Raw genomic sequence first — 13,593 nt, 5'->3', positions numbered from 1 at the left:
AGAGTCAAATTTTGAATCCAATTGAGAATTTATAGTTGGACTTGAAAAAGGCCGTTTATTCTCGATCTCCATGCAACCTGATAGAGCCTGAGCAGTTTTGTAGAGAAGAATGTGGAAAAACTGCAGTGTCCAGATGTGCAGAGCTGATAGAGAGAGACGGGTGCACACAGACAATGCAGTCCTTTATGGTGTGTTTATTTTGTTATTAATTTAGCCCACATTTCAGATATCTGTTTTTAATTTGGCATTAAAGAGTCTACTTTGCTGTTCAGTATCAAAAAGCCAAATTAAATCCACCGTGATTCAATGTTGTATATCAATAAAATATTAAAATTTCCAGTGAGGTGAATACTTTTTGTAGACACTATATATTCTTTTATCTTCTCTCTGATTCATTTCTAAAGCATCAAAGAAATGAGGACAGAAAATGATTGTTTCCAAATGTCCCTTTACCTGGGCTTTACATTTGTAAACAGTGCTGTATAAAAACAAATTGTAATCATTGCCTGTTCAGGAACATCAGGGTGGTGCAGTGTTTAGCTTGGCTGCCTCAGGACTTTGACATCCCATATTCCCAGTTTGTATCCCACTGCCAGTTTCAGTTTGTTATCTCACTTTTTTCTTGTCTGCAGGGGTTTCTTCTGAAGACTTTGATTTTCCTGTCTCATCCACAAAGACGTGTGAGTTTGCTACCGGGGACGCTACATTGACCTCAAGGTACTATGAATGTGGATGTGTCCATGAAAAGTCATGTGGGTTTGGAGTCCTTATTTGTGTCCTGTGTATTCTAGATGGGCTCCCCAAAACTCTGTAGTTAAAAAGGGTTTTCACAAAGTGGATGGATGTGCATGTAGATGTCTTTAAAAGAAAACCCCTCCATCCATTTAGCCCTATTTCTATAAAAGTGGTTGATATAGGATCAGCAAGTCAATACATTTAGTGTACACGTATATTATGCTCACTGTATCTGCAAAGACTGGTATGGTGATTCCACACTCCTCTTGAACCTCAGTAGTTAGAACATTAATGTCCTCTTCACATTCAGTCTGTGTGCCCGACTCTACACAGGTCTCATTTTTGCCAAGACAAGCTTGGAGTGCCGTCTTCCTTTACTGAAAAAATGATGGCTGGATCTGTACGTGAAAGTCTTTAGAATTTCAATAAAATTTAGTTCATAATTTTATTTTATTAAATGCAATAAGTCAAATTGTACTTTTTGTATGCGCCCTTTAAATAAAGTAACTATTAGTTTTGCATCCTTTTGGCAGTAATTGTTACCTGGGTAGATATTTGCCTCTGCACTGACTGCTGGGTATTTGCTTTATGGAAAGATGCGCAGAAGTCAAAAAAAAAAAAAAAACGACAATTGTAAGTTCCATCCATTTACCAGAAGCATGGAAGGCAATGATGGCAGCTTATTTCCCCAAAAACCTCAACAGATAACAGCATTATTGTTGTTTAGCAAAGTACAGGATTACAGCATAATAAAGTAGGCTAAAAATATGTTGCCGAACGATATCTGAATTCACTGATCACAGGCTGCATACTTTACGAAGAATGTTAAGATTAGCACTGGCACAGCCCACTGGAACTGAGCAATTCTTACACAGATGATAAGAAATGTTTCTCAGCTCAGCTACACATCACACAGCTTAGCCATCATTCATACGAGATTGCCATAAGAAACCTGTTTAAAAAAAACAAAACAAGAAATGCTTTATGAAAAGATTTTCTCATTCTTCAAATGGTCTAAAGAATAAATGTCATAACAAGAGCAAATCCATTCAATTTACCAGAGAGTGCAACCATTCTACTCTCACAAGTGAAACAGAAATCTTTCAGAGTTAAATATCCAGGTGCTGCAGTGCTTGTTTTCATTACAAATTCCTACCGAGGCACTTCACGGGCTCCAATCAAACTTATCTGGATGACTTTAGGGAAAACTCACATGGCCGTGGGGAGAACGTGTAAACTCCACACAGGCAGGGGGAATCGGACTCCTGGATTGCTAACCGTCACAAACCTCTGCTGCCCATCATAGTTTCCATTGCTGCTTATTTGATCTTTTACCCAGTATTATGATTTGAGAGGTGTACTGTGTAGTCACCATTATAAAAAAATATCAAAAAATGCAATCCCTGCTATTTCCACAAAATGGAAATGTAAACAGGAAATCTGTGGACAAATGTAAAGATTTGCAGCACTGTAGGTGTTTGTTAGATGCCATATGTAGTTTAATATATCTAATAAGACTAGGCAGTCTTACAAAATCATTCTAAGTTATAACGCAGTAATTCATTGTTTATGAACTGTTGTTATTATACACTGGAAATGAACTAGTTCAGCGATGCAACATTCAAATTAAAAGTCAATAATGTAGAAAAATATTTTACAAACGTACAAGGAGACCAAATGAGACTGAAGGATGGACACCAGCATGGTGCCTTCTACCTGGAAAGTGTACTTTTTGAGTAATACTTGGAGATGCACGTGTAAAGAAGCAAAACAAAGTGAAAAAAATAAATAAATAAATAAGGAGCAACTAAGACTAAAACCTGAGACAACATTCAAAGTCAATAGAACAAGCAAGAGGACAAAAACGAACAAAAAAGGTTTTTGAGATCCGCAGCTCACATAAGGAAGATAACTCCACCGGTCACCTTTCATCCCATCGCAACAATTAGGAACAGGTCACAACCTTTGAGGCCACATCCCTAGAAGCGTGGACCTACCAATGAATACTCAAACTTGGCAGCAAAGATGACAGCAAAGATGTTGCAAAAAGAAAAAAAACACTAAATCAATAGGAAGATCGAGCAAATAATAACAAGAATGGAATCCTCGACCGCAAAAACTCCCAACTCAAGTACAAAATATAACTGTTTATATCTTTTATATTTCTAGGCTCTAGAATGTTGCACTGAGCATTTAAACATCAAAGTATCAGGTAGATGTTCCAGCCATGAATACAACTGATCTCTTGGTATATTTGTGTAATGGGTGTAGAAGAAACAGAGGAATACAGAAAAAGGTTTGGGGTAGCCACCCTGTGTACTTGAAGAATTATGGCAGGTTAAGGCAAAACAAACAATATTATGTCTTTACAGATGTGTGTCCAAAACAGAACTGAGAAATTGGAGGGAAGATGGCCCTTATTTAAGTAGTAAGCAGGAAGGGACCGGAGGCAGAAATGACATCTTTGATAGGTGGTTCATGGAGACCCGAAGCAGGAGTGATGTGTCCTAGGATGGGGGATCTTCAGATGGTCTGCAGAGGACAAAAGAGAGAGTGTTACAATACAGCACCAACCCCTGGTTCAGTGGAGAAACACATTTATTTGAGCCTGTAAACTGTCTCCCATACGCACATGTATGACATGGGATAAGGTCAGAAAGCAAATATTTATGTGTTTTTAGATGCTGGCCCTTTTTCCCAAGTGAAATAAAAGTGTCTCACCTGTCATCTACACAACCTCTCAATTGTCTGCTCTCATGAGACAAGAATTTGTTCTTTTTGTGTGCGATTGGATTCCATAATTTCAGTAAGTAATTGCTAGGTCTGAATCCTAAGCACTATTTCTTTGTTTTTCCTTGTTTAGTGTGGTCTCCTGATTACGTATTTAATGCCACATTAATAAACAGGAAGACTTGTTGAATAACTGAATCCATGGAATGCGGAAAGCATCTACAGTAGGTGACGGAAGGGCGAATTGGGGCTCTGTATGTGTGACATATGTTGGCACCAGTGGTAGCATTTGATAATGCTGTAAAGATGATTCAAAGTTGAGTTATATAATATTCATTTAACATTGTTACAAATCACAATGCTGTATTGCCATCAAAGCCTAAAATTATAACTGCCATCCATCCATTGTCCAACCCGCTGAATCCAAACACAGGGTCACGGGGGTCTGCTGGAGCCAATCCCAGCCAACACAGGGCACAAGCCAGGAACCAATCCCGGGCAGGGTGCCAACCCACCGCAAGACACACACAAACACCAAGCACACACTAGGGCCAATTTAGAATCGCCAATCCACCTGACCAGCATGTCTGTGGACGGAAACCCCCGCAGACACAGGGAGAACATGCAAACTCCACACAGGGAGGACCCGGGAAGCGAACCCAGGTCCCCAGGTCTCCCAACTGTGAGGCAGCAGCGCTACCCACTGCGCCACCGTGCCGCCCAATTATAACTGCCTCATCATAAAATGGATTTGAATAAATGTCGAGCATCATGAAAAAGTAAAGATTACTAACGCCATCTCCTTCTAACATTTTTTAAACAGCAGCTTGGGATGTGTTAAAAAATCATGTTTCATTTTTGTTTAATTGTGATTTATCTCTGTCACTTAAAGTTACGCAAACTTTTTCAAATATGTAGTAAGGTTTTGCTTTGATAAACAATGTAGTGTCATCAGTTCATTTCAGAGTTACCATCATGTACGCACAGTGAAATCAAATTTCTACCTGCATGCTTACCCAACACACACTGCACTACCACTTTCCTTGTACAGCAGCACAAATTGTCTGCCGTAGGTTATGTAAAGTAAAACATCACTAAAAAACAGATAGTGGTGAGGGAAACAGTCAAGTTTCCTTTCATGTGAAGTTTTGCAAAATTGACAGTACACTTTATTTTGCTTGCAATTTTGCCTACTGTGAAACTCGCTGAAAAGGGCACTTTGCAGTTTAAAACGTTTTTTGGGGGGTTGAAAGAAAGGAGCGGTTTGGAAACACTATACACCCCCTTTATGCTTGTATATTTATGAGAAAAGGGTCTGGTTGAAAAATAACGAGGAATGTTTTTTGGAAATTCAAGATAAATTCAACCTACAAAATGACATACTTTTATACAAAAGCTGTAATCCAATTAAATAGTAAAAGTTTTACTGAAATTAGTTGAAAAAAATGCTATGCCTGTGGTTCTAGATGAGATCCTTCATTGACATGTATAAAATATTGTGCACACTGATACTACTGTCCTCCCATCAGCCCCAGCACACTCTTGCTGCCCGATGGGAATTATTAGTCACGACCTCTGCACTGGTTTTTGGGTTACCCAGTTACAACCTCTCTGATACAGAAAACGGCCTGTATTTTAAGTTGGACCAATTGCAATACACATGCAGAATTTTGTGGAAATCGGTTGAGATGTTTTTGCAGGAATGGTAAACAAACAAATAAACAAACAAACAACTGGATTACAATTTGATTTTATATAGATTTAATCCAGTTCAAGTTTCCAGGAGGGCAGTGCCTTCTCCAGTGATACTGGGTACAGTTCTGGATGGGATGCCATTCCATCACAGGTCACACAAACATATAAATGTGTAGTGAATCTGAGGTTTTATACTTGAACACACTTTTTAGTATGTTTTACATTTTTGACAGGATTTCATTTTGTTTATTTATTTTACCACAGGGAGAGAAATGGAACAAAGTAGGCCAGAGGATGAAATGTCAAAAAATAACAGAAGGACTAACCGCCTTGAATCAAAAATCAAAGTCAACCTTGAAAAACTAAATCATATGGGGCGACTTCTGGGATACAGTCCTTAACAACAGGTTGTTGGATAAATAGTGTGGTTTCTGAGGTCAAGTAATTTGACTAGGGCATTTATTTCATTCTATTTTGTTTCCTGACTAAGTGGTCACTTTTTTAGAGGCTTATTGTGGCACCATTTTGGATATTGACAGTTGGCACCATTTTGTGACTTTCGTATTGACCATTGCTGAGGCAACCACCCCAACGACCCCAGGAGCATGCTCAAGTGACATCATCATCACAACACTTTAAGGTTTCTGTTCAGGTTTATGTGTTTTGTATTGTCTCATGTTTTTGGTTTGGTGAAAGATCGGCTTGTCTCTTTGGCTTTGACCATGGCACATACTCCATTTTTTTCTTTGTTTCATCTTCTGATCCCAAATTGAAAATCATTCTGCTTTGGTAGATCAACAATAAGTAAGTATAAAGAAACTTTAAACAAAAATGCCATTAGAAAATGAATGGTCACATCTAACAGACAAGTAGATAGATAGATAGTATTAAGCTCAGGAAAAAAATCACAAAATATCAGCTTTCAGAACATTATTATTTTGTTCATAATGGTATTCTTGTTTCTGTCATTACTTTTGTGACATCTTCTTGCCATCATTTTGTGGTTCATTTTGTGTCATGTTTGTCGCCATTTTGGGAGTGCTGATTTTGCCGTTTCTATTTTGTTATTAAGTCACATAATGCCATCATGTCTACACTATTTAAGATGGCGGGACACTCTCAGCACTGTCCAAGTTTTTGGAGGTTTACTCTAAAAGCTCTTGCTTTATCCATTGCAAAATTTCTTAGGTGATCTGGTTTTCTTCAGATTCTCTGGTTTTTCATCTTGATTTGTTAATGTCCTACATTTTCTCTTTCACACTCTGGTCCTAATATTTAGTTGCCTGTTTTCTTGCCACTTCCCCTTTCTGGCAAAAGAAAAAGAACAAGTTTAGAAACTGAATAATTTGACACACATGTCTTTAGCATGAAAACCAGAATACCCAGGAAAAACCCAGGCAGAACAGACAAAATCCACAACACAGTCTCAGGGTTCTGGACGTGTGAAGTAACAGCCTTAACCGTCATGCTACTTAGAACTTTCTTAAGGGTTAATTTTCTGTCCAGTGTTTCAACAAGCCTTCCTGTAGGTTTACTCTCATTTTGATGCCTTTTTTTGTAGCAACAACCATGTGGAATTTACTTATGAATCATGGTGGCAACACAGCTGGTAAGAGGGTTGGGCCAGTCCTGGCATTTTGTTCACAAGTGAGCTTTGTAATCTTCAAGACGTTTCACTTGTGCCTTTAAGAGGAATGTATTATCATCACATTTTTGTGGTGTGAGTAAACTCTTATGGACATTTATTCCTAACTGGCCACAGCTGTGTTGGAAGTCCACATGGAAATGAAAAAATGCTTGGTGTTGAACATAAAATTTTAAAAGAGGAACATAAAAGCTGTGCGATTCAACATCTTCCCAGGAGACTTCAAGCTCATTTTTGCTGGTCAATATTAAGCTTGCATAACATTGATAATAAATGACCATAGAGCCGCAGTGCCAGGATTGCTCTTGATGACGTGGGTATCAGGACGTGCTGTGCTTTGACTCCTTAACTCCCACCATGAAACACAAATGTTCTTTATGAGAGGAAAATAGGCAGCAGAAAAGATGCGAGCGCAAGAGCAGCTGCAAACACCTCCATGATTCATGGCAAACTGTAAACGATCACCGTCGACTGAAATGAAGACTGAAAGAAAAACTTGCATTCGGTAGAGAATTTCTTGTTTCCACTTTTTTAAGTAAGCATTGTCAACTTATTTAGTAATCTTTTCTCTTCTTCCATGACAGTGTTCAACCACTGAGGGCTGTCCTGGGAAATAATTCTGTAAGTCATCTGCAGTATTTTTAAACTGTCAGATTTGTCTGTTATTGACTTAGATTAGCTGTAACATTTGGCAGCCATCAACAATTTGCCAAATTAATTATGTCTGTTTCAGCCTTGGACTGAGTGCCAACCAATGGCAGGGTCCTTTCAACCTTATGCCCACCTACAGAAATGGAATTGTAGCTACAGAAAGGGAATGTCTTTTTATCATTAAGACATTATCTTGTGTTCCTAATCTGAAAACTGCAGTCTTGGGAGTTATAAATTGAATGTTTATGTTAATTGAGAAGAGGACAATGGTTGGCAAAGTGAAGTGCAGAAAGTGGACCCTTATGTAGGAGAAGGGCTGCCAACTTTCCTAAACAAAAATAAAGGATGACCTAAAGCAAAGACATGGGATGGGTGGATTTGTGAGGGTGGGTGCTTGGAATGGAGGTTTGAATGGGTGTTGCCTGGAGTGTTGCCTCTGTATAAAAATACAGAACAATTAGAGTTCCATTACAGAATACAACACATCTGTTTCAAATATGGGACAATTCCATAAAAAATAAGGAACGAATAGCAGCCCTATGTAGGAGTGACAGAAGATCCTTGGAGTCTGGATACTCCAGAAAATAAGAACCTGACTATGGATAGTGATTTAGGGTTCCTTTGGTGTGGTGGGTTTTCTTCGCTCCTTGATCTACTCTGTCTTTGCAGATTGGTGGGTCCAATGCCAGCCTACAATCAACAGGACCAGCCGCACCACCTTCTGTCTTAGAAGCTGTTGGACAATTTTACCAGTCTTTGTTTCAAAAAGAAAAATAATAAAATAAATAACATTGCTTAATTGAGTCCTAGTGCTCCTAGCATTATCGCTAGGTGGCGTAGTCGGCCGAACGGTCAGTTTTATTTGGCACTAACGGTTGAGAGACAGTTGTAACATAGCTTGAAGGATGTCACAAAATTAATGCACAAATGTGTTTTACATTTCCTATTTTCAATTTCAGCTTTCAATATAGAAAACAAATCTGCTGCGGGGCTGACAAATTGGTCAGAAAAAGCATATATCTGAAATATAAAGTACAATATTTCAATGTAGTTTAAATACTCTGGGTGTTGCATGTACTGTGCATTTGTAACATGTAACTTATAAATATTTTTCTTGTTGAAGTAAATTTTTTGCTTGCATCGAGTACACAAAACATGAAGTTTTTGCGACTTTTGCACAGTTGCTTAAAATAAACAGTTGAAAACTGAATGTGATTCTTGAAATCACAACCCTTCATAAAGACTTTAAGCACAGAAAGTGACAAGGAAACAACGTGGAATGGTGCACAGTCTGCACACAAAGACCCCCTGGCAAAATCCACTTGTGTTTGCTCAGACATATTAAATGCAGCCGATGGACGACAGGATCTCTGTGTGACATCTTTGTACTAGTAAAGCCCCCACAAGTGGGATCACTCTGGAAGTGTTACATAACTTTTTTTTTCTTTATGTTCATTAATGATTAGAGAAAAATACCCCTTGTACAATGTTTATTTCACATGAATTTTAAACAAATAGTGTACTGGAATTTGCTTACTGTACATTTTCTTCTTCACTCTTGATAAAAGTAACTTTGATATATCTGATCAAAACTGAATGAAGTGTGCGAGCTATAAAGGTGCAGCTGTGGTCACAACATCAGCCTTCTCTCCAAAGTGTCGAGTGCACCGCTTTACTTGTGCTGTAATACAGTCGGCTCACATCTGACCATCACTTAGAGGGATCTGATTTTTTAGCACACTTTTCCAAAAATAATTATTTATTTATTATATTCTGTACATGTGCAGTCTAAAATATATCCACTATAAAACTGTTTAAATTCTAAGCATAGGCTCAAGAATATAGCTTTTTTCCACTTAATTGCTGCATTTGACGTGTGCGTCCTTGAAACACCTTAAAAACACAATGCATGACCTAGCTTACAAGTTAAGCACTACTGAACTAGTTGAATTCAAAATTATGGTGCACAGTATTTACAGCGTTCCTTTATGAAGTATTTGTTGCTCATACAGTAAGTGATTAAATACTTCCAAATATGCACTGTTTATAAAAAGTAGTAATTCCCTTGGAAGGTGTCATATTTTATTGTTATACAACACTGAGTGTGTTTACATGCACACACATAACCGGAGTGAGGTGAATAAGCCAGCTATGGCAGAAACTTTGTTTAATAAAAATCCATCATTACAAGGGCAAGTATTCTTCTGCAGTTCTTCTTTGTCAAAATACTCCAACAATCATTAATCTGCACAAAAAACCTGCCATGATGCCAGAGATAAATGCGAAAACTTCCAAAGAGTTGATTAGTTTTTACAGACACTGTACATTATATTAAGCAGATTAACAGTAATGCTGTCTTCATTTTTAGTTGGTCACACAGTCCATTGTTACTCAACATACAGTATGGTATGTGTGAGTTCATATGAGACAAGGCCTAAATGACTGCTATGAAGGCTGTTTGCCGTTTCTTATAAATAGAGGGAAAAAAAAGGGAAATACCTGTGATCTCCATAACAGAATGCCGTAACAATGATGGCAGCTGCCTGTCGTTTTAGTGTGTAGGTGATTGTGTGTACAGTATATCAGCTTTCACAGGGAAATGGGGAAAAGCAAAGATAGATATATTGTAAAATAAATCAGCCTCGGACACACAGAAAGGTTCGGGGCAGCCACTCATACATTATACCTGGCTGCAAAAGGTTTTTAGTAGTCGCACTGATGTGCACAGTTCGAGTTCTCAGTATGATCAGGTCCCGGAAGGATGCTGGGACTGGAAGTGATGTTTCAAGATGGCGCTTGAACTGGAAGTGACGTCTTTGAAGAGAAATCAGGCAGGTTTCCCCATATTTGGTCCGCAGAGAAAACAGAGGAAGGTTTAGCGCACTCCACCACCCCCTGACCTGTCGTGGAATTGTCTTCTTTTGGTCCACTCATCTTCCTCCTATTCGCATGTGTGTGACAGTATGGACCAGCAGGTAGGACCGTGATGGCTATCCAAAACACTCAGGCGAAAGGTTTAGATTGGCGGACCAGCATTGTTCACATAAATTGCTTTCCCTGAGCTGCCTATTCCTGCCTTTTGTTGTGCCTTCACCTTAACAATAAGTCAAATGGAAGCAGGGTAAGGAGTCCAGCAGGTATTTGGGTGTTCTATTTAAATAAAATGAAGTTCTGTGTTTGTGTTCCAAGTTGGTTAGATGGGCAAATAAGTATTTCACTGAACTCCCTGTACTCTATACCTATGACCATACGACTAGTACTGAAATATACTAAAGTAAGCTTCTACATTCAAGTACATTTTCCTGAAGACTGACATTAAACCTGAAAATCAACAAGAACAAAAAGAACCAACTTGCCCTACTTTGACTGCTTTTGAGTTTCATGTTTTGACTCCCCTTCCCTCCAGCCATACTTTTTCAATCACTTCATATCAGCGGGTTTTAGCAAACAGATGGAAAGAAGAAAGCCTCTTGAGAAAAATCAATATTTGCCAAGATTTGGTACTTTGAAATTATAAATGCTTATTATTATGGCATGACTGTTTTTGTAGAATGAATCCCTGAGCAGCACTGGCAGCATTCAAATGTTTCATGAAAACTTCAAAACATGGAGAAATTTAAGGGAACACCAATCCTTGTTTGATGCCCACATCATTGCAACTTTAACTGATCTCCTCTTTGGTTTTAGTTTTCTTTGTGATCGTTCCACATGTATGCAGGGAATGTTCAGTTCGCCCTAATGATCTTTGCCGTATGGACAAAGCTCACCACCTCTCTCAATAACATCAATGCGCTGAAGTCTCTTACATCCTACATCCATCCATCTATCCATTTTCAATCCCACTTATGCAAAACAGGAATCATGTTTGAACAGGACCACAGTTCTTCGCAGGACACAGCCATAAATACTCCCATAATCATTAATATGGAGACAATCAGTGCTCAGCAATTACAATAATATGTATATTTTTTGGAAACACTGGAGGGCCAAGAGAAAACGTCATGTAGACACAGAGAGAAAATGCATACCCCACACAGGTAGTGATGGAACAAACATTTTACCTCAAGACTCTGAAGATGGGATTCAACAGTGCTCCCCACTGCACCACCAAACCAGCTGTAATAAAACATCAGATCAACTCACTGAATTTATGGGATGGGGCAGAACTCAACCCAAGCCACACTGAGTGCAACGCAGAAGCCAACCCTGGATTTGACCATCTGTCTATCACAGTGACCATTCAGTCATAAGCTGAGACCATAAGCACCAACCAGCTCATCGTCTTGGAACTTACCATCCCCTGGGAGGATTGAATTAAGAAGGCCAACAAGAGAAACAAGTCTAAGTAAGCAGAACTGGCTTTGCAGCAAAGGGTGGCAAGCAAGTTGCATGCTCATCAGAGCAGGGGTGGTGGTTTGCTGGCCGGTTCCTCTGCAGGAGAAGGGCCATTGGGGAAGTGACAGAGGAAGCTGATGTAGCACCCAGGGGGCTTTGGATCAAGAGTGGGGATCTGTGGGGGATGTAGTGCTTGATCAACTTTGGCTGGGCCACCTGGGCGAGGATTTCTGATGTTGTGCCAACACCTGTTGACCCCAGGAAACGTCAGTGATGATATGCATCTTTATGCGTAATTACACTTGCACACAACAAAAAGACAGACATGCTTTCCAAACCATCCAAACTCATTTGTTCCGATTGTAGCTGGGGTTGGATGACCAAGTATTAATATATAAGAAAGATGTGAACCTTTCTTACAGGTAAGAACCTTTAGAAAATATTAAGAGATAGGAGTGTTGAGACTGTACCATTTATCTGCATGCTGATTGATATAAACTGAAATGCTTTCTTGACTGTGTTATGCCAATGACCCTAACTTACCTAGAACTGTTGATTTGGTGTATTCATCAGCCGTGTCACAGTGAATTGATCAGTCTATGGAAGACAAGCCAGTAAGAATCTCACTGAATCTCTACATGAAGTAAATTATTTTATGTTTTGTGATGATGCAATATTAAGAGAAATAACAGGGTGGCATTGCATTCTAAAAGGTATATGTTAGCATATTAAGAAGCTTATTTAGGCTATTATTATAAAGCTATAATTTTAAAATGAGTTTTTCTAAAAGAGTATGGGGATACCAATTTAAGTTCGAGATTTAGAAAAATACTTTATGTCAAAAATTAATTTAGGTAGGTGGGCCAAAAAACCCAAAAAGTGTATTGTAAAATCACAGAATCCACAGGAACTGACAGACTGCTTTGGGCTGAAGTGCCAGTTCTTGCCAAAAAATCTTATGTGCAATTTAGGTTAAATATTTACTAAGCAATACAAGATAGGACACAATCATAAAACCACAGATATTTATTTAAAAAGAAAAGTATCAGTTAAAAATGTTTTAATTATATTGCTCTTCTGGAAGAGCATGTCTTCAGTGTCTCATAAGACCAGCTACTGTTTTTTTAAGAGGAAAAACAGATCAAAGAAAGGCTGGAAATTTAGGGGAATTCTATGAAAAAGTATTTCATTGCCCCCACATATTACATTGGCAGAGCAGTAAATCAATAATTAAAAAATATATTCTAACCAGTAACCAAATTGCCTGTTTGGTTTGGAAAGCATGTCTGTCTTTTTGTTGTGTGCAAGTGTAATTACACAGCGTGCTCTTCTAGATGAAAATGATATCCATTGTTCTTATAAATCAAGCAGACTTCACTTTATATAACGCTTTATAGGGCTCAGTCTCATTAGTCACTTTGCAGAGCACACAGCATCACAACTTAAAGCAACAAAATAGTTAAAATGCATTGCAGAATATTTCAAATACGTTGCACATTACATGCAGGAATTCTTGAGCCTAACAAAGTAAAAAGGAATATAATCATTTTTGATATGATTCACATACATTAAACAAGACTCTATTATCATTTATAAAGATTTGCACTGTGTGTGACAAGGATGGATAGGATTAGAAATGAGTACATTAGAGGGTCAGCTCAATTTGGACGGTTGGGAGACAAAGTCAGAGATTGCGTTGGTTTGGACATGTGCAGAGGAGACATGCTGGGTATATTGGGAGAAGGATGCTAAGGATAGAGCTGCCAGGGAAGAGGAAAAGAGGAAGGCCTAAGAGAAGGTTT

This window comes from Erpetoichthys calabaricus, chromosome 13 (genome assembly GCF_900747795.2).
Source record: "Erpetoichthys calabaricus chromosome 13, fErpCal1.3, whole genome shotgun sequence".
Classification (NCBI taxonomy): domain Eukaryota; kingdom Metazoa; phylum Chordata; class Cladistia; order Polypteriformes; family Polypteridae; genus Erpetoichthys; species Erpetoichthys calabaricus.
This window is presented reverse-complemented; position numbering follows the sequence as displayed.